The sequence below is a fragment of the Oratosquilla oratoria genome, chromosome 18 (genome assembly GCF_046742065.1).
Source record: "Oratosquilla oratoria isolate Oo_2021 chromosome 18, ASM4674206v1, whole genome shotgun sequence".
Lineage (NCBI taxonomy): Eukaryota > Metazoa > Arthropoda > Malacostraca > Stomatopoda > Squillidae > Oratosquilla > Oratosquilla oratoria.
In genome coordinates, this window is record NC_134794.1 from 66,027,149 (window position 1) to 66,050,581 (window position 23,433).

Consider the following 23,433-nt stretch of genomic DNA (forward strand, 5'->3'; position numbering starts at 1 on the left):
AAAGTAGGAGGAGGGGAGCACTTGCCAGTTATCAGCTCTCCATACATGAAAAATGTGGAAGACATACAGTTGAAATTGGTAAATATCTTGGGCCCAGTCCAGAGTCTTGATTCTCAACCCTTCATGGTTACAGCTGCAGTAGGAGGTGAAGGGGTTGATGGGTTTTGAGAATGGGCAGCAGGGAGGTGATTTTCTCCACTGACCATCATGCAGGGCCAGTACAATCAGGATCCTGTCATTGCTATTATGAGAATGGATGATGATATGAGTAGACCTCCTTGGAGAATGCACAAACTCATGTTACTAGGAGTAAGAACAAACAGTAAGCCAAGGAGAAGGTAACTGGATGGGGTGAACAAGGTCATAAGAGCTTTTGAACAAGTGTGGGTGAAAGAGTTGAACCAAGAACAGAGGCAGTATAAAATAATGTGCATTTTTCAAAGTTTAACTAAGAAGAAAAAGTGAAAACAGGCTATTAAAGGAGTGAGGAGGATAATGTTTTCCCATGCCTAGCCACTTTGCTTTGTAAGCAAAGTTGCTCATTGGTTGGAAAGAGAGAGAAAAAAAAAGGAAAGCAAAGAAAAATTTAATATTTGGACGGAGTAAACATAGCAATATCGTTGAAGAAAACATATCTGTATTCATTAGGTCCAGCAAAGTTTGATGTCTTCTGACCTGTTTTGATGAGGGGAAAAATTATACAAATACAGCGCAGACAAATAACCGTCATGACTTGTCATTTGCTGTATAGTTAGCAACAGTAAAGCTGGGTTCACATGAGCAACTTTTTGTGGTCTATGGCCGCCACACAAAATTGTCACCACAAAAAGATGGTGAGTAGGAGTACAGTGTAGCCACTCAGTAGTGGCCACAAATGAGATCAATGTCATTATGGATTTCATGGAAATGGCTATCTGTGCTCCCTTAGTGAAGATAAAGCACTGGGTGCATCTAGTAACAGTCTATTGCATGGTGCATTCCCCAAAATTTCTTTAATGTTCTTGTCTGTATTCCTTCACATTCAAATCATAAAGTGTTGGTCTCTTCTCCATCTCTGCAATCAATATTAGACAGTCAAACAACTCAAAAGCCATTCTTCCAACATACTGAAAAGAGTATTTGACATGATTGACAAGATATGACCGCACAAAAGCAGCAAGAGGCAGGGTGGCAGCAACTAATAGTGGCTCGTGTGATTCACCATGGTCTTGGATCACGTGTTGGACTTGTGATTGACGGCTATTTCCCTCCCAGAAGAGAGCTCAGAAGACCAATCTATGGGTAATGCTGTGACCTTATGCACACACACCCAACTCCCTACCCACGAGAGTTGGAGTAACGACCCGCAGCGCAGCGATACTGAATTTATTTTAGCCCTGGGCGAGATTCGAACCTGACCACCGTAGTGGCAGTCGAGAGATCTACCACTGCGCCACGAGTATGTATGCTGCCATTTGAAATAATGGTTTCTATCGCTGACCACAGTGGTGTGGTTGGAAAAATGGCTCTGCGTCCGCTACAGCTAGCAACTTTTTGTGACTGCTACAAAAAAGTTGCCCGTGTGAATGGAGTTGTATAGTTTATTTGTATGGTTTTCTATTTATTTATTGGTTTTATTATCATTGTTATTTTTATTTATTTGTTTATTTTGCCATTGATCGCAAAAAGTTGCTCTCGTGAACCCAGTCTAAATCATTAAATGAAGGTCTTGATATTTCCACATGACTGTACCCAGGAAACACCCGTATTATTCATTATGTGAAAATAAAATAATAAGTGTCAACACGAGATAAAAAAAAAAAAAAAACTCGTTCCACTTTTATTTTATAATTCACTTCCATGCGCTCCTTGTATCCAGCTAATTATATATATAATGTGTAGGGTATATATTTCACGTGCAACCACTGATTAAGATGAAATACTTTGCATTTATTTGTTCATTTACGTAACGTAAATTATTAATTTCATCTTTATTCGTAATTATACTATTTGGGTAAAGATTTGGTATTTTATTTGGATTTTTCTGATATACATCGATGATTCGAGCGAGTACAGTTTTTATGAATCCGTACCCCCTGCTGCTCCATTAATCCCGGTTTTATGTGTGTGAAGAGTGGTGATTTTGTGATAACTAAAGGTGGAGGCTAGTGCTGGGCAAATACCGCTAATTTCAATACCGGAATTACCGGTAAACAACAATGCCGTTACCGGAATAACCGGTAAAAGACTCGTGAGGTAGTAGTGACGTCCCAAGTTCGAGTCGCCTTTATGACTTAAATCTAAACAAATTTCATCCTACTATGGTGTGTAGTCACAACTCAAGTTTTGTAACGTCGTCACTATAAAAATCCTGCGCTCCGAGTCGTTACTCCAACTCTCGTGGGCGGGGAGTAGGGAGGGGGTGCGTGTAAGGTCACAGCATTACCTCCTCTCCCTCAGTGCATAGGCCTACGCACCAATCCCTCCCTCCCCCTCTCACACTCCACTTCCGTCTCTATGCAAGTGCAATTTCATACAAAGAATATATTTTTCACATAGAAACACAATTTCATAAAAGAAAAATAATTACATGCATCATTTTTACACATTACACATAAAAATTCATTTCCAAAATCACCCATTTTTCATTTAGTCAGGACAGTTTTTTTGTACAATTGAGGTTTTAAAGGTTTTGTGTGAGATGAATTGACATATGTAGGTCATTTTCATAATGTTTTTTTTTTACCAAGTTCCTCTTATATTAGGCTCAGGAACACACAATCTCAACCCTTTGAATTTGTCAGTTTTTTTCAATTGTTCATAGTTGTCATTTTTTATATTGGAATTACGTTAATTTTGTATTAGCAGGACTCTACGATCCCTATATTTATATTATAGTACCTTTAAATGGACAAAAAAAAACACGCATATATTTTATTTTAATTTTTTATTCTGTGTATCCATTTGGATACATGCCCACCGGAATCGCGAGCGCGCGCCACCTCCACCAATCTAGGGTAAGGCTCGCAAATATTAGTTACTTAAGACTACGCGAATAATAATTACATGCGTATCACTAACAAAATATGATTTTTGAATAGGACGTTACCTTGCGTCGTAGAGGCCACTTCAATGGGCACAGTGTTAATCCACCAGAATCTTTGATCGTCTCTGCCCGCTTATTCTTGTTTCTTCTTTCCGTGAGTATGTTGTGGTATACTGTATTCCCTGACCCAACCCATAGCTTATATATATATCCTTGTCAGTCATCACTCGTGCGAGCCTGATAAGTGTATTTGTGAACTTGTTTGTGATTAACTCCAATACAAGTACAGTACAAATAGATTGTAACATGCAGATGGTGTCTTTCATGAGCAACTGCGTACATTTATGTAAATATGCATATATTAATAAACATTAAATATAAAGTTAAATATGAAGATCTGGTAAGTGTGGAAACAGTGTCTCTCCAATCTCCCTGTTCTGTGAGCTTTCATGTCCGTTCTACAAACCAACGTGCCTTATTTCCATCCTCTTTCACTTCCGCTAACCATTTTTTAAACAGGGGATCCTTTAACCAGGCAGACTGAAAAGTTTTCGAGTAGTTTGACCACCTCTTCATTTCTAGATCACATAGGCTGACTAATCGAATACATACATTTTGCACTGAACCTCTGCGGGCCGAGATGCAAACAAAACGATCTAGCACGTCTGTTAATTTTCATATTCGAATACGTACATTTCGTACTGTGCATCTGTGGGCCGAGAAGGGAGCAGGACGATCTAGCACGTTGAATACGTTCCTGTTAATTTTCATCCTACGTAGGGCCGTCAGTACTGTCACTCAGTACCACCAAGCCGAAACCTGCTTACCGCTCTCTGAGTATTATGGAATAGCTTATCGGTTAACGGAGCCTAAACGGTAGCAGATTTTTTGCTGGTAAGCTACCGTCAAGGTTGTTACCGATAAAACCCGTAACTACCGGTAGCTGCCCACCACTACCGTCACTCAGTACCACCAAGCCGAGACGTGCTTACCGCTCCACGAGTGTTTAGTATAGCTTATCGGTTAACGGAACCTTAACGGTAGCAGAATTATTGCCGGTAAGCTACCGTCAAGGCTGTTACCGATAAAACCGGTAATTTTACCGGTAGCTGCCCACCACTAGTGGAGGCACACTAGTCATTTCTCGTGAGCATGCTACTCGCTTTTGGTATCTGCTTTGCTAATAAGCTCTTGCATACTGTACCCATGACACATGGAATGTTTTGCTGATGACTTTTTGGGTAACGACTAACGAAAACAATAAGAAAATTTCCCGTCAAGTATTCTGTTGATTAAAGTCTATTACTGTAGTCAAATGAAAAAATAACGCCTATTTCATATTGTCTTGCTAATAAGTGTACAGTGACAAAGATCAAGGATAGAAAAAAATATAATGCAATAATCATAATAATAATACGGGTGTTCTGTCCCAAAATCCCTAGACAATGGAAGAAGAAAAGGTGTAAACCAACATAAGAAATTCTCATACAGGGAATTAGAGAAGGGAGATAGCTACAGTTGGGAACTGAAGTCTAGGAAACTTCGGGAACAAGTCGGGACCGTGAACGCCCCTTCAATATAAAGACGTTGTTTCGAAAGACCAGAGAAGTAATACTTCTCAGAAAGAGAGTAGTGTAATACGTATAACGGGGAAAAAGGATAGAAGTGAAAATATGTGTGAATTGCTCATGACGTGAAGCGCAGACCCTAACCTATTTTTTTTTTACCATAACGAACAGAACTCGCGTTACACATACACTAGAAGTTATACAATGTATTTGAATTTTGAGTTTTCGCAGAGAGATCCACAACAAAAAATCAAGAGATACTTTCGACATTTATTACAATTCAGTGTCTCCACAATAATCAAATACTAGAGTAACACAATCAAGTGGGGGAAAATCCTACAAACATGTATTTCCTTAGAGAAATTGGTGAGAATTCCCAGATACAAGATTTGAATGTTTCTCATGTTATAAATGTACATGGTTGGAGACACCCGCCCTAGACTAATCCTGCGCGCACTGGTACATAAAGCTAAAATAAAAATGATACCTCACATCGCAACACTCCTATCCATTCTGATGATGTAGCGCTGGCTTGGTAGAATATCTTGATGGAGTACACTTGATAGAGGAAGATACTCTTGATGACCACGGATTTTGCTAGTCACATTGTTGGGGATGATGGGACCTAAGCTACGTCTGTTGTAAGTTACCCCAGAGTTCACGCGGGGTAAATCCATATATCTTGAGCACGGTTTACAATGTATGCAGTCTGTCCACACATATGCACTTTAGGAGTCATTTAACATGGGGACACGGTCCCCACGGCACAGAATCACTGGGATGCGACTTGTGATGACAGGCAGCTGGATCACTCCATCCGGAGTGTGTTTGGCGAGACGGTCGAGTACCAATTGACCAACGCCACGCTCGACACAGTAGCAACAGGGCATGATACAGGAGTTGGATGCAACTTTAGGAGTCTTGTGAGATAATTGTTTTAAGGAAAGGGACAGATGATTCTAAATAACCTAATTTTAGCTAGCTAAAATAAGTGGGAGACGCGCAGGGGTATGGAATGACGCGGGTTCTACAACAAATAAAGATGAAAACAAATGGTGATACATTGGCAAAAATGTATTAAATATAATAAAAGTGTAAAGGTACAATAATAATATAATATAGTGAATAAACTAAAGCCAATTGATAAATTGAGACATTTTGAAATATCATAGGAACCTTTGTCTGTTGGCTCCCAGTATGAGTGGCATGTGAAGACAAACTTTGGATGAGGTGAGATCATGTCCTGACTAATGGGAGAGAATGTGTACATTATTCTCACCTAATAGAGGAAATCGAGGATGCTTATACTCAATAAGGCATTGTCAACCGATTGGCGCTAAACTTTCGCAACAAAATGCTGCGGGGAAAATTGGACTCGAGTAATTTTGCTTTGCCTGAAAAGGCTTAGCAAAAATATAAAGAAGTAATCATTGGGTGCTTTAAGACTTTCAATGTCTTTACTGAGCGAAGGAAAAGTAGCTGAAGGGCCCAAAAGAAAGGGGTGCTTACTAGTCTGCATGTAAAGCGGAGACCAAAGCCTAAAAGGAAATGAGAAAAAACTAGGTAATGTGTCGCAATTCCGAAATTGTGACACGTTCAATTATATTTATACTTTACATATACAGTAAACCCAAAGGAATGGTGGCTCATTTGAGCACCTAGATGAGGAGGAAAACTTGCCATTGGGTCTTCCCAGCAAGTTTATTACTTTTCCCAGCAGCAAGTCAGTAACACGCTACTCACTTTGGATACCAAAAATGAAAGTGAGTAGCAAAATCAAGTAGCATGCTAGGAAGAAATGTCTTGTGTGTCGCCACATTAATGTCAGATTTGTTTAGATAGACAATATAAGTACTGGTAAAATGCTCTTCACCCTAGCCTAACCAGAACAAACTCATCTATAAATCATAACTTTTGTACTGTCCTCTATGTAAGCGTGAAATATGCGTGCGTACGTGTTTGGTATGTTGTGAACGGTGTTTAATATGTTTTGAACTGCGCATAGTAATGTTAGTAAGTTTGCGGACGACACTAAAATAGGACGCCTAATTAGCTCAGGAGATGATGCAGAGAGCAGGATGATCGTAACAAATTGTTCACATGGTCGGTGAAATGACAAATGAACTTCAATATCTCTAATTGTAGCGTGTTAAATGTAGGGCTACACAACCCCGAAAATATATACAGCTTAGATAACACGCTTTTAGAGTGGGAGTTCTAGTGAGTCCGGACCTTAAAACCAGGAAACAGTGCATTAGCGCCAGGAATAAAGCTAACAGAGCATTAGGTTTCATTGCTAGGACGGTAACGAATAGAAGTGCAGAGGTAATTATCAAACTCTATCTAGCGATAGTTAGACCCATCCTTGACTATGCGGTACAGTTTTGGTCTCCGTCCTACAGAATGAACATCAATTCACTAGAATCAGTACAGAGAAGAATGACCAAAATGATACATGGACTCACAAATTTGCCTTACGAAGAGAGGCTTACGCACCTTAACTTACACTCTGGAAAGACGCAGAGTGCGGGGTGATTTAATAGAGGCGTTCAAGTGGATCAAAGGCTTTAACAAGGATGATGCAAATAAGGTCATCATTTTAAAACAACAGGGCAGGGCTTGCATTAATGGTTTTAAACTGGACAAATTTAGATTTAAGAAGGAAATAGGCAAGAATTGGTTTACTAATAGGGTGGTCGACGAATGGAATAGACTTAATAATCATGTAGTAAGCGCTGAAACTATCAGTTGTTTTAAAAAACGATTAGACAACTTTATGGATGGGGATGACAAGTGGTGATGGATACGGAGCTGCCTAGTGTAGGCCTTATGGTCTCTTGCAGTCTCCTTCATCCTTATGTTCTTATGTTATGTCATGGAACTTTGCTGATTGCGAAATTTCTTCGCAAGCCACTTTTTTCCCCGTGAGATCTACTCCTCATGAGTGCAGGTGAATAATGCCTGTGTACCTGTTTTGTGTCCTGGATGGTTAGTCAACTGCACATGCGTGTATATGCTCGTGATCAATATATTGGCGTTTTTTTTAATGTCAGCGCGTTGTACCAATGTTACTACCTGTGTTAATGGTTAAATAGAAAATTACACATCTCTCTCTCTCTCTCTCTCTCTCTCTCTCTCTATATATATATATATATATATATATATATATATATATATATGTATATATATATATATATACATACACACACACACACACACACACACACACGATGCAAAACTACTGAAAAGAGTGAAAACTGAAGAAGATTGTGAATCACTACAGAGAGATCTAAATAAAGTACAGGAATGGAGTAAGAAGTGGGAGATGGAGTTCAATACAAAAAAGTGTAGTATAATGGAATTTGGAAAAAGCAAAAACAGAATAACAGGATCATATAATTTGGGAAAAGAAGGAATAAAAAAAGTAGAAAATGAAAAGGACCTGGGAGTCATTGTTATGAATAATATGTCACCTGAAAAACATATAAATAAGATTTTTGGAGAAACTTATAATTTAATAAGAACAATCAAAGTGGCATTTACATACCTGGATGAAGAAATGGTGAGGAAAATCCTAATCACCCTGATAAGACCAAGATTAGAATATGCAGCAACAATATGGTCACCAAGTACAAAAAAATGTATAAAAAAACTTGAAAGAATACAAAGAGCAATTACAAAACTGGCACCAACACTCTCAAAACTATCATATGAAGAGAGACTACAAAAACTTGGACTACAGACACTAGAGCAAAGAAGAGAGAGAGGAGATTTGATAGCTATTTACAGAATCATGAAAGGCATAGAAATTACTGATAGAGAGAATCTGATAAAATGGGATGACAGAAATACAAGAGGACACGGAAAGAAAATAAAAAAAGACAGCTATAGAAGAGATTTGAAAAAGAACAGCTTTCCACACAGAGTAATAGACAGTTGGAACAAGTTAGATGAGAAAGTGGTGTGTGCAAAAACAATACATGAATTTAAAAATTGTTTAGATAAAATGAGAAATGAAGACGGGACCCCACGAGCATAGCTCCCCTTCCCGTAATATACAACTAGGTACAACTAGGTAAATACACACACACACATATATATATATATATATATATATATATATATATATATAAATGTAGTAGCACATTTGTAAATGACACACGGGAAACCCACAGTCGGAGAAAATAAACTTCGAATAAAGAAGATTCCTATATTTCGGCTATCAACTGATGTAGCCCTCTCCAGGAAAGTACTTTCCTGAAGAGGGCTACAGTTTATACCCGAAATATAGGATTCTTCTTTATTCGAAGTTTATTTTCTCCGACTGTGGGTTTCCTGTGTGTCACATATATATATATATATATATATATATATATATATATATATATATATATATATATATATATATATATATATATATGTGTGTGTGTGTGTGTGTGTGTGTGTGTGTGTGTGTGTGTGATTCACCTTGGTCTTTGGATCGGATCACGTGTTGGACTCGTGATCGACAGCTATTTCCCTCCCGGAAGAGAGCTCAGAGCTCGTATGACCGATCTATGGGTAATGCTATGACCTTACACACACACCCAACTCCCCGCCCATGAGAGTTGGAGTAACGACTCGAAGCGCAGCGGTACTGAAATAATTTCAGCCCTAGGCAGGATTCGAACCAGGTACCGCCATACTGACTGTCTGGGACTTTACCACGCGCCACCGTGTGTATGTATTCTTGAAAATACTACTGGGCTGTTCTTGGTCCTTGAAGAAAAAATATAGTATTTTTTATGTTTATAATGGTTATGCATTTGTTTTATATACTCTTCTAACACCCAATCTAAAAATAAAATGTTTGACATCTATCGAGTCAATATGTGTGTATGGCAAGATCAGTAGGGTCGATGACATTGGAAATGATTTATCACTTAAAGTTCATATCCATATTGAGGGTAGCTGACTGGTGACATACTGTCCACTCATTGCTTATCATTAAAATTTATCTTTGATGAATTTCTGAAGGTGGCGGTCACGGCTTGGTTTATAATCAATTATTGATAAGAAGGACTAGGAAAGCTTTCCTCGACCTCCTTACTATGTCTCCTAACGTATATTCCTGGTAGGCCTATTTGTCTTTCTCGGTCATACACTCATCAATTTTGATCCTAGGTTTTTGATTTTCAACGGAGAATTCAGTCATGCTTTAAGAATAACTACTTACTAAATTGAAAGGTAAAATACCATTGAACCAAAAGAAAAATTGATAATCCTAGCTTAAGATATTGAGAAAAAATGAATTCACCGACTTCACAGCCACTACAGGAATTTAGTTCTTCGCTAATGGAATGAAATTCGTGCAGACTAACCCGCTCTAGGGTTGAGAGGACAGGAATTGGATGTGGGTGGTCATCAGTGGGCACAGATTCACCTATGAAGTGTTTGCCTCATATGTGTATGTCTTTTTTCGAGTTCTCGATGGTAAAATCTTCCCACACGCTCAAACACGTCGGTGACATTTTTCCAAGTCCAAATGTGATTTGGGAAAGCGGGCCCATGTAACCCTTCATATGCAGTCCATCCATAGCAGCAGCGTTTTGTGGCCGGCATTTTGAAAAGATAAATTACGTCGGATTCCGTCAAAATAGCCGATAAATATGTGTCAAGAATATAGGGGATGTGGGCCTGGCTGAAGGTAGACTCTGGAAAAGCTTGTTAATTTATTATAAAGTTGGATGCTTAAGAACAGGTAAAAGCTCGCTTCTGGCCCCAAGAGGAGCGGAGGGGGGGGGGGAGGACACGGCGATACTCGTCCGGTGATCCTCCAAGGTGGTCTGTCATCGACGGGTGAAATCCCGGTGGGTGAGTGCACGGCCTGGGTCTTCGACGGGTAGTGCGGAAGGTGGCGAGTGTCACGACGTGGTAGGTGGCGGGAGATTTCATCCCCCTTGTTCCCGAGGTCGTCTGTCAGACGTGACAGAATTGATACTCGCAACGTGGTGCTCCGAGGTGGTAGGTCAGTTGATGCACGACCTGAATCCCCGACGGGTAGTACAGAGTCGTCAATGGTAAGGCGTGGGAGGTGTCGGGAGATGGCTCCCTCAATTCTCGAGGTCGTCTGTAAAGTCCCAGCGGAGCTAGCCGATTTAGGGACTGGCTTATAATTTATAGAGGGCACTTAGCCCATGTAGGGGTGCTTACTGAGCCGTGGTGGGCTTGTGTACAGGGGAAAGAGTGGTTGTGTTAGATTTTTTTTATATGTGTGCATGTTTTTTTCTAGGATAGGTGAGGATAGAGATAAATGTAGAAAAGTTAAAGTGGTATCCCCATGGGAGGGTGCGACTTCCACGGAAGTGAGGGGTTGAGGTCGCCGGGCTTGGGTTTTCCGCCCTCGTCGGAGTTTTTGGAGTCTTGGAGGCTAACGCGAAGTCCCTGTCCTTCGTCCATTCCTCCTTCGGGTGGGAAGCCCATTGTTCCCTGGCGACTAGCAGAGGCTCCGAAAAAGGGGTGTATCGCTGGTTCTTAACCTCATGCGCAATCTTGCGGATTCAGGCCAGCGGTTCTCAGAAGCTGGCCCTGCTGCTTCTCCGACAAACAGATTATCAGCCATTCCCCGGATGGTGTTTGACGAATGCCGTCAACAGGCCCTACAGCATCCTTAACCAGCTGAGCCCGGCGTCAGGATCCTAACATGATGAATTGGGCTGGGTTCTCAGCATGGCTGAGGAGGACTGGGTACTTCGCAGGGCCTGATTCGGGGCGGGGCTTCCTGGGACGTTGGCGGAAGTTGGTGACAACACTCCACTCTCCCTCCCTAGAGAAAGTAATGACAGCAGTGTACGAAAGACGCGACGGTTCCTCACCCCCTACTCCTTCCTTCTGATCTACGTGGGAGGCTGAAGCAGGTGTGGGAGGCGGGAGGGGAGTCTGCCTAGTAGCCGGGTCAACGGCTGGGAGACGGTTGTTCACAGATGGGTCGGAGTCAACTTCTGGCTCCTGTGGAAGATCCCAGGAGGTGGTAGCCCCGAGGACGCTTGCGATGATGATGGTCGGAAGGTGTCTCGGGGGAAGTGTCCTCGTCTTCGGTGGATGAGAAGATGCTTCTTGGTTCATCCATGCTTGTATGAGTGTCCTTGACGGCAGGGCCTCGCACACTAACGAAAAATGTTTGTGAGTTTTTTTTTATCTGCTGTCTGAGTTCGAAAATGCGCGTTATCCACTGCACTACACTGTACCACAATCACTATACGTTTGTCTGAACGGCATTGCCAAAATCATGTCGACACCATGTTGGCATTCCGCGGCGTCACAGAACAGGGCGCGAACCGGCTGTGTCCCCATGAATGTTGAAAGACCTTGACACTTCCACAGCAATAGATATTCTAAAATACATATCATTGGTGAACTCCCGGTGACCCTTATATTCACCGGGATCAGGTCATGACCCTCGAATTAACTGTCACTTGGGAGACGCTCAGCACAGCTGGGGGCTACATGTGTTCCACAAGACTCGTTTTGTGGCGGGTTGGACCTCAGGGGCCGGTTTTGTCCGACCGGAAGCGGCCGGGTCATGACCTCAGGGCAGCCGGTGACTACCAGGTGTTCAGTCCCTGGGGACCCTCAGAGGCGCCGACGTATCGATGCTGATGAGTACGCGTCGCCAGTGAGTGCAAATGCCTCACAATGTGGATATTTTTATCACAAGAAAATGAATAGACCATTACGAGTGACGTAATCACCAAAAGTATATATACGCATTTACAAAAACCCACATCTCCCCTCCCAGCTTCACCTTCATCCACATCAACCTTGAAGAAATCTCCTTCCGATCCACTACACGCTTACCTATCTCTTCACTTACTAGTATAGCCACCCCTTCTCTCCCTCATCCCCTCTTCACTCCTGAGAACCTCCCAACTACACTCCCAAACTCACACTCGCCCCTCCCTTTCATTTTAGTTTCACTCAAAGCCAGCACATCCATCTTTCTTTTCACAAACATACTGCATATCTCTTCCCTTTTACTCTCATCTGTACCACATCCATGCACATTAAAGGGTCCAAACCTTAGGGTACTGGTTGGAATACTCCCAGACCCTCTTATGCCTCTACATTTTTTTTTTTTTTTTTTTTTTTTTTTTTTTTTAGGAATGTCCCCTTTGGGGCTACAGGTAGCAGGACTCCTAATCCTATCCCCCGTCCCGTTTTTTTGTCGCCTCTTACGACTCAAGTGGGAAGACTTGGTGGTAGCATTCTTTTCCCCCACCACAGGGTAGGCGAAAAAAGGAAATTAATATTCAGAGAAATGGTACAGGACAGTAACAAGGGGGGGGGGACAGCATAACAGAGGGACAGTCGTAGTATAAAAGTGTCATAATTCCTCTATGAACAGAGTTTTCCTCTATCACAGACAAAATTATGTGTGACTCTGGTCCGTAGGGGCACCCCATATAGACCCTAAAATATCAACTGCATGCTACTTTGCCACAATAACATGCAGACAATACCTCAGTTCCCTGTTACTCCGAGTAATAATAAACACAGAAAATGTGATCAAACCAGTTCACAGAATCCGGAGGTAATTCATGTGGTTGACATTATTTCAGAAAGAATAGAAGACTTGCAAGATATGCTGAGTGATCTGAACAAGGAAAGTCTCAAAGTAGGTTTAAAAATGAATAAGGCTGAAACCAAAGTAATGTTCAACACGAAAGTTCAAAGTAAAGAGATTATAATCGATGGTGAGTCTTGGCTTAAATCATCATAGAACGACTCAATTTCATCATCTGAACTCTGTGAAGTTGGTGCATAAACCTGAACTATTTTTAGAATGTATCTTTTGCACAGCCTAATCACAATCAAAGCTGCCCTGTCCGATAAACTACCGAATTTGACTACGTTACTAGCAACCTCTCGATTTATCAAGAATCCTAATCCACTAGATCTTTCTTTGTCCTTACCTCTATAGTTGAACAGGTGGTGACCATCTTGGAAATTGTATAAATTTTCTTCCGCTCTTTGGACTTTGCTCAGTCCTATGATGTCCCACTTGTTGTTGTCTAGTTCTTCCATTAAATTCTCCAGCCTGTGGTCTTCTGAGAGAGTTCTCACATTGTAAATATAAATCTTCATTTTCTTCATGCTGTTTAATGTCTAAGACTTGGATCTGCTCGGACAGTGCTTACTCACTTTCGGTGGCACACTGCCCGTAAGCACACAAGGCAATACGGTTTGACCTTTAGGAGACGATGATCCAATAGGAACGCCCGGTTTTGTTTTGTTTGTGTTATTCATAGTTGCTATGAAGGGGTTTTGGCAGTAATCTCACCTCCGTGCCAACTGGTTTCTGGTGAGATATTTCTCTGGTGTCACCTTATTCATCATATTCGGTGAAGCCCTAATATATCTACAGGGTGCCCAATGGTCCACGCCGTCATTATGACGGTACCCCATATATCTATATATAAGGAATTTCCCTGTTCACCATTAGGGACGTGCAAGTTAGCAGTGGGTCCTGCGACTGTGTGAGCTGCTCTTTGTCTGATCTTTCTTACGAAACCTGTTCGATATGGGTGACCCTGCAGAGATTTCCTCTCTATCAACATAGCTTTTGTAATAATTAAAATTCTCAAGCCTATCCACCATGTCAAGGTGTCAACTCTGTGTGTATATATATATACACACACACACACACGCCACGGCTCGGTGGCGGATTGGTAAAGCACTGGCCTCACAAGCCAGAGAACCGGGGTTCGATTCCCCGGCCGGGCGGAGATAAGTTGGGTTTGTCTCCTTTCACGTGTAACCCCTGTTCACCTAGCAGTGAGTAGGTACGGGACGTTAGTGAAGGAGTTGTGACCTTGCTGTTCCGGTGTGTGGTGTGTGAGTGGTCTCAGACCTACCCAGAGATCGGCAAATAATGAGCTCTGAGCTCACTGCCGTAGGGTGGTGTCTGGCTGTCTCGACAGAGACTGCAGCAGATCCGAGGTGAATATACATACACACACACACACACACACACACACACACTTCAGCGAATGGACGGCTTGGATGACGTTCTGAAGAAAACTGAAGTCTGTGGATCCCAACGCAAAGAGAAGTGCCTAGTGTTTTTACAGGGTGGGGGGGAAATTGCTCGTGGAGTAGTGGGAAAGTAGGGAAAGAGGAAAAGGGGAGGGATTACTGAGGGAAATGGAAGGAAATGAGGAGGGAGTAGACTTGGCCCAGCCAGACAAGCGAAAGGTAAACAAAAGGCTGAGTGAGGATGAAATGTCTAATAAAAATGTAAAGATTAGAAGTATAGAGAGGAGCAATACAGTAGAAAGTGACGAGAATATGTTCCAGGGATTTAAAGAGGGTGGGGGGGACACAACCCCTCCCCCCCGACTGATAAGACTAGAGGAGAGAGTTGATAAGGTGATAGAGGACTTGGAACGTAAGTTAGGTAATGTTGACTCCATTTTCCAAAGAATTGAAAGGTTGGAACAACTAGAGAAGGCAAACAGAAACTTAACTGAAGAAATAGAGGACCTAAAAAGACAGTTAGGAAATGTAAAGGAGGAGAATGAGAAATTGAAGAAGAATAGTAATGAAAACAGAGAGAAAATAGATACAGAAGCTAAAAATTGGAGGACAACCCAAGAAGGGAATAAGGTCTCATTCACTGACATAGTCAAACAGCAATTGAAAGAACATAATGAAGACTCAGTTATTAAAGTGATGAGACAGAAGGAGAATATAGTAAGAGAATTAGCTGACAAAAAGAAATGTATAATTATATTAGGAATGGAAGAGAAACATAACCCAGATAGAACCGCAAGAATCAAGGAGGAAAATGAAAGAGTAAGCAGTTTATTAAAATTAGTCCAGGAAGATGAACCAGAAATTATAAAGGAAATTGAGGAAAAATTCAGACTCGGAAAATATAGTACAGATAAGACCAGACCAATTAAGATTAAATTCAGGTCACAAACAACGGCAGAGAAAATTCTATCCAAAACAGGGAAACTAGCAACAAATGATCAATATAAAAAGGTATGGATAAAAAGAGAAATGAATAAGGGGGAAAGAGAGGCAGAAAAGCAGAAAAGACTTGAAGCTAAGGCAAAAAACGAGGAAAGAACGGAGTCAGAGAAAGAGAGATTCTATTGGAGAGTAGTGAACATGAAAATAAAGCAGTTCGACATACAAAAGAAAAACATAAGGGAAACAGAGAACACAATGGAAGTGGCAGAAAACTAAGAGCGTCTTACACAAATATAGATGGATTGATAACAGGATTGAATGAACTGAATGATTATTTGAAAGAAAAAGAACCGGACATAATGGGAATTGTAGAAACAAAATTAAAAGGCCCACTACCACCCAACAGTGTAGGACATGATGCATACAATTATTGGATTAGAAACAGAGAGAAAAAACAAGGGGGTGGAGTTATGTTCCTGACTAAGAAGGATATAAACGTGAAAGGTGTCATATATGGAAAGAATACAGTAGAGATGATTATGATAGAAGTGGAAGACGGAGATAAGAAGAGAAGAAAATTTGTGATCAATTATGTGCCTCCGAAAACAGCCTCATGGGAGGAGAGTGAACATAAAAGTATGTTAGAGGACACAAAGATAGCATTAACTAAAATAATGGAAGACGGAGGAAGAATAGTTATGATGGGCGACTTTAATTGCAAAGAAATCTGCTGGGAAGAAATGACAGTAAAGAGTGGTGATGACTCATGGGGAAATGCTCTACTTGAGATGATTACTGACCATTCAATGACACAATGGATACAAGAGAACACTAGGTATAGAAATGAAGAAGAACCATCGAGGCTAGACTTAATAATTACATCTGAACCTAGAATAGTGGACAAGATTGAATATAAAACACCAATAGGTAAAAGTGACCACATATTGATTGAACTGGAACTTAATGAAGAAAAATATATGAAAAGAAATGAACAATATAGAAAAGGAAGAATGATGTATGAAAAAACAAACTTTGATAAAATAAGAGAATTCTTTCAACAAGAAAACTGGGAAGAAATATACAAAGAAGAAACATCAGTGGAAGAGAAATGGAATATTTTGACAAAAATTTACAAAAAAGGAGTGGAAAAGTATGTCCCAAGACAAAAACAAGAAAAAGAATATGTAAAATGCTGGTACAACAAAAGTTGTAGGGAGTTAAAAGACAAAAGAGACAAAGCCTGGACCAGATGGAAAAAAGACAGAAGACCTGAAAAATGGAAAATATATACTGGTTATAGAAATGAATATGTACAAAAGTGCAGAGAGGAAAAAAGAAAATATGAAAAAGATGTTATAGAAAAGTGTAAAGATCAACCAAAACTATTCTACAGATTTGTAAACAATAAACTGAAAACCAAACAAGACTTGGAGAAATTAAGACAAGGAGGAGTTGAATACACTGAGGAAATGGAAATGGCAGAAATTATGAACAAACATTTTAAATCAGTGTTTACAAGGGAAAATATACAACCTGAAGAGATTGAGTGGAAAGAAAAAGTCCCCCCTATGGAAGAAATAGAAGTAACAAAGAATGAAATATTGACACACTTGGGTAATTTTGATGTCAGAAAATCGCATGGGCCAGATGAAATAGCAAACTGGATTCTGAAAGAATGCAGGAATGAACTGGCAGACAAAATACATAGCATAATAAGCAGTTCCTTAAAAGAAGGAAAAGTTCCAGAAGATTGGAAAAAAGCAAATATAGTACCTATATATAAAGGAGGAAATAAAGAAGAACCTACCAACTATAGACCAGTCTCTCTAACAAGTACAATAGCAAAAATATGTGAAAGAATTATCAAAAGTAGATGGGTAAAATACTTGGAAAAAAACAACGTACTAAATCCAAGACAATTTGGATTCAGACAAGAACGATCATGCGTCACCAATTTAATATGTTTCTATTCAAGGCTAATAGATATAATACAAGAAAGAGATGGATGGGCTGATTGTGCATTTCTAGACCTAAAAAAAGCTTTTGACAAAGTACCACATAAGAAGTTGCTTAAGAAATTAGAATATGAAGGAGGAATACAAGGTAAATTGCTAAATTGGATGGAAGACTTTTTGCAAGAAAGAAAAATGAGAGTAGTGATAAGAGATCAGCACTCAAAATGGAATGAAGTAATAAGCGGTGTCCCGCAGGGAACAGTTCTGGCCCCAATAATGTTTGCTATATATATTAATGATATGGATGAAGGAATTGAAAGCTATATGAGCTTCTTTGCAGATGATGCAAAACTACTGAAAAGAGTGAAAACTGAAGAAGATTGTGAATCACTACAGAGAGATCTAAATAAAGTACAAGAATGGAGTAGGAAGTGGGAGATGGAGTTCAATACAAAAAAGTGTAGTATAATGGAGTTTGGAAAAAGCAAAAACAGAATAACAGGATCATATCAATTGGGAGAAGAAGGAATAAAAAAAGTAGAAAATGAGAAGGACCTGGGAGTCATTGTTATGAATAATATATCACCTGAGAAACATATAAATAAGATTTTTGGAGAAACTTATAATTTAATAAGAACAATCAAAGTGGCATTTACATACCTGGATGAAGAAATGGTGAGGAAAATCCTAATCACCCTGATAAGACCAAGATTGGAATATGCAGCAACGATATGGTCACCAAGTACAAAAAAATGTATAAAAAAACTAGAAAGAATACAAAGAGCAATCACAAAACTGGCACCAACACTCTCAAAACTATCATATGAAGAGAGACTACAAAAACTTAAACTACAGACACTAGAGCAAAGAAGAGAGAGAGGAGATTTGATAGCTATTTACAGAATCATGAAAGGCATAGAAATTACTGATAGAGAGAATCTGATAAAATGGGATGACAGAAATACAAGAGGACACGGAAAGAAAATAAAAAAAGACAGCTATAGAAGAGATTTGAAAAAGAACAGCTTTCCTCACAGAGTAATAGACAGTTGGAACAAGTTAGATGAGAAAGTGGTGTGTGCAAAAACAATACATGAATTTAAAAATAGTTTAGATACAATGAGATATGAAGACGGGACCCCACGAGCATAGCTCCCCTTCCCGTAAAATACAACTAGGTAAATACAACTAGGTAAATACACACACATATATATATATATATATATATATATATATAAACACACATACACAGTAACGCGGACCACTCAAAGGAAATCAAAATAGGTAACGCATTGACGGAAATGCACCCAGATTTTTCGGTAACGCACTACCTGTCCGGCGGTAATGCGCCCAGCTCTGTCTATGAGACGAGATCTGCACAACTTGGCCTGCAGACATTAGAAAACGGGAGGGCGAGAGAAGATGCAATAGAAACATACAAGCTCATCCAAGTTTACGAGGCTGCCCCTTTCGCATTTTCAAATGAACAGGAATAACTTAAGAAGCCATTCCCTGAAACTATCAAAACCGAGTCACTGGGGGACATCAAAAGGAAACGGGTTCGCTTATTGAAGGCACTATCAAATTGTCGTAACTGCTTCCAAAAATAGGCTAGCCGTTTACAAAGCACGTGGCGACAAACACTTTGGTTTGAACTATAGTGAATAGATAAGATACTGACTGAATGTCTCAAGAGGTGGTAACATTGCAGGAAGTCCTCTTCATAATTCCCCACTATCTATTCATAGGTAAGCATTATTATTCTGTTCTCTGAAACATTATTTGTGGCGAAAACAATATAAAGAGGACCGCTGATAGAGGACCACAATGGAATGTGACATTCTACTGTGGCCCTCTATCAGCGGTCCTCTTATAGTTACAAAATTACATTGTATAAAAATTGCGAGGCTAAAGTACATGACATTCAATGTCATGTACTTTAGCCTCGCAATTTTTATACAATGTAATTTTGTAAATGTATAATTGCAAAAGAAATAAAATAAGATAGATAAATAAATGTGAAATGGGATTATGTACGCCACAGAAACCTCTTTTAGAAGAAAGCTTCTTTCACTCATTCTTTATTTTGAATCTGTTCAGTAATACGACATAATTAACTTACTGAAACGTTTCTCATCATGATTTACAGTGATCCTGCACTGAAAGATTCGTGTGGACGACAGGAGTTACTCTTATTTGAATCAAGCCTCTCGGTGAGTGGGTAGAACGAGCCCTTAAGATTTGAATTCATGTATTGTTCAAGCTTGGGCTATCTCACGCTATTCCATGTACTATATTTATGCATCGGATCAATTCAATATTTGGCACCTAAATTCATGAATAAGCACCTGAGATATGTTCAATTAATAGACACCTGAGTTTTGTTCAGTTCAAGATTAGGCACCTGATTTTGTTCAATTCAAGATTAGGCACCTAAGTTTTGTTCAATTTACGATTAGAAACCTGAGTTTTGTTCAACTCAAGACACCTGAGCTTTGTTCAATCCAAGATTAAACACCCGAGTTGTGTTTAGTTCAATATTAGGCACCATTTTTGTTCAATTCAAGACTAGGCACCTGAGCTTTGTTTGATTCACCATCTAATATTTAAACAGTACCAACACATAATAGACCTAGTCTATTCAAACTAACTCAGATGCATCTGCAAAACAGGAAACAGAGCACCTTATACCAGTGCCCCACACTAACAATTCCAAGACACCAACAAAATATATCTTCCCTAAGTGACTAGTTTGTTCTTAAGTTCATGCATGGTGTTTGCACACACTATTGTTTCATCTAATTTGTTCCAAACCACCACATTGTGGGGAAAAGCTTTTTTTTTCAGATCTCTTCTATAACTGTCCCTTTTGTGTTTCTTTTCATGTCCCTTTTTTTCTTCTATCCCAATTTAATAAGTCTTCTCAGTCAAGGACTTCCATGCCCTCATGATTCTGTAAATGGCCAACAGATCACCTCTTTCTCTTCTTTGTTCCAGGGTTGGTAGTTCCAGTTGAGACAATCTTTGCTCATATGTCAGTTTTGAAAGTGCTAGGGCCTTCTTTGATGTTGCTCTTTGGATTCTTTTTATTTTCCTTATACAGTATTCTTTTTTGTACTGGGTGTCCATAGTGTAGCAGTGTACTCTAATCTTGGTTTTTCCAGTGTGACTAGTATTTTCTTTACCATTACCTCATCCAAGTAATTAAAAGCCACTTTTATTGATCTTAATAAATTATAGGTTTCTCCATCTACTTCGTTTACCTGGTTGTCTAGGGACATCTTTGGTGATGATTAGTCCTAGGTCCTTTTCGGAACCAACTTTCTTTATTTCCTTTGCACTGATTTTATATTGTCCTGATATTCTTTTTTTACTTTTTCCCAATTCCATTATACTACATTTCTTAATGTTCAAAGCCACTTCCCATTTCTGACTCCATTCCTAGACCTTGTCCAGGTCTCTCTGTAGCAGTTCACAATCTTTTTCTGTACTTACTCTCTTTAGTAGTTTTGCATCATCTGCAAACAAGTTCATGTAACATTCATATATGTGTGTGTGTATGGAAACATATATATATATATATGTATTTACCTAGTTGTATTATACGGGAAGGGAGCTATGCTCGTGGTGACCCGTCTTTGTATCTCTCAGCAAGTTTTTTCTTAAAATCTTGAATAGTGTTTGCACACACTGTTTCTTTATCTAATTTGTTCCAAGTATCTATCACTCTGTGTGGGAAGCTGTTTTTTTCAGATCTTTTCTGTAATTATCTTTTTTTAGTTTCTTTTCATGTCCTCTCATTCTTCCACTATTCCATTTCAATAAGTCATTCTTATCTAAGATTTCCATTCATTTCATTATTCTATAGATAGTAAGTCTCCTCTTTCCCTTCTTTGTTCCAGAGTTGGTAATTCTAATTTGGACAGTTTTTGCTCATATGTCATTTCGGAAAGAGTTGGTGCTAGTTTTGTTGTTGCTCTTTGTATTCTTTCTAATTTCTTTATATTCTTTTTGGTACTGGGTGTATATAAACACACATACACAGTAATGCGGACCACTCAAAGGAAATCAAAATAGGTAACGCATTGACGGAAATGCACCCAGATTTTTCGGTAACGCACTACCTGTCTGGCGGTAATGCGCCCAGCTCTGTCTATGAGACGAGATCTGCACAACTTGGCCTGCAGACATTAGAAAACGGGAGGGCGAGAGAAGATGCAATAGAAACATACAAGCTCATCCAAGTTTACGAGGCTGCCCCTTTCGCATTTTCAAATGAACAGGAATAACTTAAGAAGCCATTCCCTGAAACTATCAAAACCGAGTCACTGGGGGACATCAAAAGGAAACGGGTTCGCTTATTGAAGGCACTATCAAATTGTCGTAACTGCTTCCAAAAATAGGCTAGCCGTTTACAAAGCACGTGGCGACAAACACTTTGGTTTGAACTATAGTGAATAGATAAGATACTGACTGACTGTCTTAAGAGGTGGTAACATTGCAAGAAGTCCTCTTCATAATTCCCCACTATCTATTCATAGGTAAGCATTATTATTCTGTTCTCTGAAACATTATTTGCGGCGAAAACAATATAAAGAGGACCGCTGATAGAGGACCACAATGGAATGTGACATTCTACTGTGGCCCTCTATCAGCGGTCCTCTTATACAGTTACAAAATTACATTGTATAAAAATTGCGAGGCTAAAGTACATGACATTCAATGTCATGTACTTTAGCCTTGCAATTTTTATACAATGTAATTTTGTAAATGTATAATTGCAAAAGAAATAAAATAAGATAGATAAATAAATGTGAAATGGGATTATGTACGCCACAGAAACCTAATTTGCTAATCTTTTAGAAGAAAGCTTCTTTCACTCATTCTTTATTTTGAATCTGTTCAGTAATACGACATAATTAACTTACTGAAACGTTTCTCATCATGATTTACAGTGATCCTGCACTGAAAGATTCGTGTGGACGACAGGAGTTACTCTTATTTGAATCAAGCCTCTCGGTGAGTGGGTAGAACGAGCCCTTAAGATTTGAATTCATGTATTGTTCAAGCTTGGGCTATCTCACGCTATTCCATGTACTATATTTATGCATCGGATCAATTCAATACTTGGCACCTAAATTCATGAATAAGCACCTGAGATATGTTCAATTAATAGACACCTGAGTTTTGTTCAGTTCAAGATTAGGCACCTGATTTTGTTCAATTCAAGATTAGGCACCTAAGTTTTGTTCAATTTACGATTAGAAACCTGAGTTTTGTTCAACTCAAGACACCTGAGCTTTGTTCAATCCAAGATTAAACACCCGAGTTGTGTTTAGTTCAATATTAGGCACCATTTTTGTTCAATTCAAGACTAGGCACCTGAGCTTTGTTTGATTCACCATCTAATATTTAAACAGTACCAACACATAATAGACCTAGTCTATTCAAACTAACTCAGATGCATCTGCAAAACAGGAAACAGAGCACCTTATACCAGTGCCCCACACTAACAATTCCAAGACACCAACAAAATATATCTTCCCTAAGTGACTAGTTTGTTCTTAAGTTCATGCATGGTGTTTGCACACACTATTGTTTCATCTAATTTGTTCCAAACCACCACATTGTGGGGAAAAGCTTTTTTTTTCAGATCTCTTCTATAACTGTCCCTTTTGTGTTTCTTTTCATGTCCCTTTTTTTCTTCTATCCCAATTTAATAAGTCTTCTCAGTCAAGGACTTCCATGCCCTCATGATTCTGTAAATGGCCAACAGATCACCTCTTTCTCTTCTTTGTTCCAGGGTTGGTAGTTCCAGTTGAGACAATCTTTGCTCATATGTCAGTTTTGAAAGTGCTAGGGCCTTCTTTGATGTTGCTCTTTGGATTCTTTTTATTTTCCTTATACAGTATTCTTTTTTGTACTGGGT